General features: G+C 39.4%; 1 pseudogene; it reads right to left on the minus strand.

Moving 5' to 3' along the window:
• Positions 1-3,579: 3,579 nt before the first annotated feature.
• On the minus strand, positions 3,580-4,404 carry LOC100442430 (survival motor neuron protein-like; annotated as a pseudogene).
• Between the last annotated feature and the right edge of the window lie 794 nt (positions 4,405-5,198).

Below are 5,198 nucleotides of genomic sequence, written 5' to 3' on the forward strand. Positions count from 1 at the left end.
TTCTGAGTTTCCTCAGTTTCCTCCAGTTTAAAATAGTATGGCAAGGTGCCATATTTTGGGATATTGAGTTCTGAACCTTGACAGCTGCTGCTTTGTGGTAACAATTGAGCATCTCCCTCATAGTAAGGGTAGGCCCACAGGATCCAGGGTTTAAAGGGCGTTATCAGTGTTGCTGAAGAGGCTTTGCAGTTGATGTGGTCTCCAAGCCAGCCCTTGTGTTAGCCTATCAGTTGAACAGGTGAATAGGCCGGTATTGAACATCAGTCCTGCATGCAAGAAGGGCGCATTCCATATTTGGGGTCTCTGGCCCCATTTCCTGAGCCTGTTGCATGTTGAGGTTGTGTTTGTTTTCCTCAAACTTGACACCTTTGTTTGAGATGTTACCTCTTCATTGTCACCTGCCAAGTCATTCTGGCTGCTGCTGCCATGTCCAGGGTGGAATTGCTCAGCTGGCAGGTCCTCTCCCTGTTAGAGCATGTTCTGGAAGTTTGTAGGTTTTCACTCTGTCTCCAAGTCCTACTACCTGATACCCTTTGATATTTTGGTGATTCCAAGTTATATGGGCACAATTCCTGGCATAGACCAAATGCTCAAAAAATGATGAACCAATTAAATAAATGGCCGTAAATAAATATCTTCCTTGGCTTGCAGGTAAGTTGCTACCTCAATGCCAATTCTCTGCTGCCTCTTTCCTTAAAAGTATGTCTTATTCTGCTACTATACTAAAGGTAGTATAACATTAGAGGCAGAAAGATTTGGTTTTGAATGCCAGGTCTGTCACTCCTAGCCATATAACCTTAAAACAACATACTTTCCCAAACTTTGGTTTTCTAATTTGTGAGATGAGATGAACAATGGACCTCTGTTTAAGGTGACTGTTAAAATTAGATGTTTGTAGCACACTTAGCACACTGTGCCTGGTCCACAGTAAAGTGCTTAATAAATGGTAGTTATGATGCTGTTGGAGTCTGATGAAACAATTCTCTATTCTCTGGTTGGTGGAGAATTTTGCCAATATGTAGGATTACACTGGTGCTGTTTGCCATTCAGCCCCGAGTGTCTTCAGCCTGTTGTGATCATTGCCCTTCCTCAGGTGCACATTCTTGCAGGGCAGTCATCAGCTATGTAACTGACTGCTGCTCCTTCAAAGCTGTTTTCACCCCATTGGAATGAAAGGGAGCCAGGTCTCTTGCCTCAGAGCTGGGCCACATAGGACAGATAGAGTTGAACCCATTTCCACCTGATGAGCTCAATTGCTACAGGTAACACTGGTGAAGCTGAGGTCATAGGTTGAAGCCCCTTTTCAACCCACTGGTTTGCCCCCTTGCATGACTACACACTTCCTGAGCATACACAAACATGTCATGAATGGTGCCCTGGATCACAGGAAGGACCGTGTGAGAGCACGCCCTTTCAAACATGGTTGTATAGTGCCTTCTGGAGAAGGGTGGGTATATAGTATGAGCATCACTGTCATCTTTATGCAGCAGTGTCTTACAGCTTTGGTGAGTGGTATTTGTGTGGGAAGCCATTCTCTAGAGAATGTTGGGCATTCACCTGGAGTGAGCCCAAGTTGTGATCTTGGTTAGCCAGACGTTCTACTCATTTATTTACCATGTACAAGACCTTAGAATGATGTCACTTTTCCTTAAGGCACATATACCACATGGAAATGGTCATTGTTATTGTATAGTCTGTGATTTTATTTATAGCAAGCATCTCAGTAACCTTTATTTCACCATTATACTCTTAAAAGCCATACCACAGTTTTGAAAGGGATGTGGCTAGCCACATCATCTTATAGAGGATACATATGTAGCCCTTTGCTATGTTGAAACACAAAGAAATGCTAATTTAGTCACTATTACTCTCCAAATTATTTTTTTCTCTTAAATATTGTGTGATGTGTTAGTTTCCTGTTGCTGTAACAAATTGCCATAAACTTTGTGGCTTAAAATAACACACATTTATTATCTTACAACTTCAGGGGTCACAAGTGTAAAGTGAGTTTCACTGGGTTAAAATCAAACTGTCAACAAGGCTGCATTTCTTCCAGTGTCTTTTCCAGGGGGAGAATCCATTTCTCTACCTTTTTCATCTTCTAGAGGCCACCTGCATTCCTTGGCTCATGGCCCCTCCCTCTATCTTCAAAGCTAGAAGCATAGCTTCTTCCACTCTCTCTCTCTGAACTGTGTCTGTCTTCCATCATTTTTTTTTCCCCCTGAGGCAGGGTCTCGCTCTGTCATCCAGGCTAGAATGCAGTGGCATGATCACAGCTCACTGTATCAAGGATACAGGATCAAGGATCCTCCCACCTCAGCCTTCCTGGTAGCTGGGACTATAAGCATGCACCACCGCACCCCGCTAATTTATTTTTTGTAGATATAGGGTCTAGCCATGTTGCCCAAGCTGGATAACAGTAAACCAGAAGAACGCACCAATCGAATTTTCTCTGAGGAAAACAACTATTGGCACTGAAAGCTTTAGTCTGTCCTGATTCAGCAAACCCACACCAAGTATAACTTTTTAAAGTTTATTTTACGTAATCAAATTTGTAGCAATTCTAGCATAAGAAGAAAACTGTTTATTCTTGTTTCAGTGTTGCCTTTTTAATTTAAAAATATATATATACTTTTAAACATACAGAAAATAGGAAAAAATAGCACATTGAACACCCATATACACACCAGTTAGATTCATTAACATTTTGCCATATATGCTTCATGAGCATTTTGCAAAACCATTTTAAAACATTTTAAGGGACACTATAACACCTCATTCTTAAATCAGTGTGCAAATGAAGGCATTCTTTTATAAACTACAACATCCTTCTCACAGCTCATAAAATTAGCAATAATGGTCTAGTATTCAAAATCTAGTCCATATTCAAATTTTCTCAGCCCCCTTAGGTTTAATCAAAGATTCCACATTGCATTAGGTTATGATGTCTCTTAAGTAGCTTTTAATCTGGAAGAGTTACCCATTCCACCTTCTTTTATTTTTATTTTTTGGCAACACTGATATTTTGAAGCAATGAGGCCAGTTATCTTCTACAACATTCTATATTCTGGGTCTGTCTGATTGTTTCTTTAGTGGTGTCATTTAACTTGTTGCTCTATCCCTAGCATCTCCTGCAAACAGGAAATCAGATCTAAAGGCTTGACTAAATTTCAGCTAAAGTTTTTTGACCAGAGCACTTCACAGGTCATAGAGTGTACAGTGCAGTATGTGTAGGTCATACTGCATCACAAGTCAGAAAACATGTCTGTTTTTTCTGACTACTAGTGATGTAAAATGTCATCAGAGCCTACGGAACTCTTTATTATAAAAGTATATTTTTTCCACACCACCAACCAGTAAGTTTTTGGTGAGGTGATACTTTGATACCATGAGAATTCTAGTAGGGATGTAGCTCAACCTTTTATCTAATAGTTTTGGTATCAGAATGTCTTTAATACTGTTTTACATTAACCTTTCAACTTTTTAACATTTTAAATTTAAAAATATTCAGAAACATTTGCTTTCCACAAACCATAAAATTTTACAAAAGTAAGATTCACTTTTATAATAATGGCATATTTACTCATTAATTGGAACGTGAGCATAATTTTGCTTGAACCCTGTATAATAGCCAGTATGATAGCCACTTATGTACCAAGAGATTAGCATACTTCGTAAAGCATTAACATCATCAAGAAAATCTAGACCTGTGGGAGGTGGTGGGGGAATTTTTGGTGGTCCAGAAGGAAATGGAGACAGCAAGCATGAGGGGAAGCAGGGTGGTGTGGGTGGTGGGCTATTGAATTTTAGACCTGACCTGGCTTTCGTGGTCTCAGAATTCCATGGAGTAGCTTCTGAGCTGATGCTAAATGGTTTCTTTCCAGGACCTGGAGTTCTCGCTTTCATCCATTGAATCTTGACTTTCATTTTCTTTCTTTTGAGCATTCTGTCCTATATTATTTGCTACAGAGGTTGAAGAAAGTAGATCAGACAGATTTGCTCCTTTCTATTTCCATATGCAGTGTAAATCACAAAACAGCTTTCTGTCTTCATATCAACTGAAGCGATGGTAGCAGAGTAAATGCAGCTGTCTTCTGAGCAAATGGCAGAACGTTTGTCCCCAACTTTCCACTACTTCAGGAAAGTTGCAGTATTCTTTTTTTGGCTTTTATTCTTCTTAGCAGGTTTTCTATTAGGCATGCTTTTTGGTTTATCTGAGGTTTCACAAATGTCATCATTCTTTAGAGCCTGATTAAATGAAGCCACAGCTTTATCATCCACTTTTATCAGTGCTGTAGCATCCCAAATGTCAGAAACGTCACTCTGGCCTATGCTGCACTAGAACTGCACCAAATCTTCCTGCTCCAGGATGCCACAGCCACTGCTGGCACTGCCCATTGCCATCGTAAGCCTACTGCCAGTTTTACCTTTCAATGAATGCATTATTTCCTGAATACTAACCACAGTCAAAAATTGTTTCACTGAGATGATATAGCCTTCTCCTTTGGTGGCACATATTAACTTTGTTAGTCTCAATATGACTCACAGTTTGGATTTTCAGGTTCAAGAAAGTTTGTGCAGAGTCATCCAAGTCCTCCCTACAGGTGGTTTTTTTTCAGCACATTTTACTTAGTCAAATCATCAAACTATTGATCATGTCCCCACACCTAACCAATTTATAAAACTCAAAGCCATCTGCCTGGCACGGACTCTCCATAGTCTTGATTGCAGAGTTGATTTATGACCTAAAGAAAGAGAGATTTTAGCTTAGCTTTTGGATATATTCCCTTGTAGATCAATTGTATATATATCCCTTGTAGATATATTCCCTTGTAGATCCCTTGTAGATCCCTGTAGATCAAAGATGATGATGGTTTTCAGTAAGTTGACTGAGCAGGAATAGAACTTTTTAAGTCATCCCAGTTTTATAGGATTCAAGGCATTTCTTTTCCAAGGCTGATTATTAATTTTGCATTGAAATCTCTCATAACAATAAGCCTGTTGCATAGAAACAAATTTTTGATGAATCATCAAATCATCAAATATTTTCTCTTTCTTCAACATGAAGGGCATCCATGCTAAGTTACTTCTGATTTAAGGGTATTTTAAAAGGATCATCAAACATCTCCACTTGATGGCTATACTTTGTAAGAAAGACATTTTCTCTGATAAAGTGTAATTGCTACCTTCTTCTCTGA

The sequence above is a fragment of the Pongo abelii genome, chromosome 13 (assembly GCF_028885655.2).
Source record: "Pongo abelii isolate AG06213 chromosome 13, NHGRI_mPonAbe1-v2.0_pri, whole genome shotgun sequence".
NCBI lineage: Eukaryota > Metazoa > Chordata > Mammalia > Primates > Hominidae > Pongo > Pongo abelii.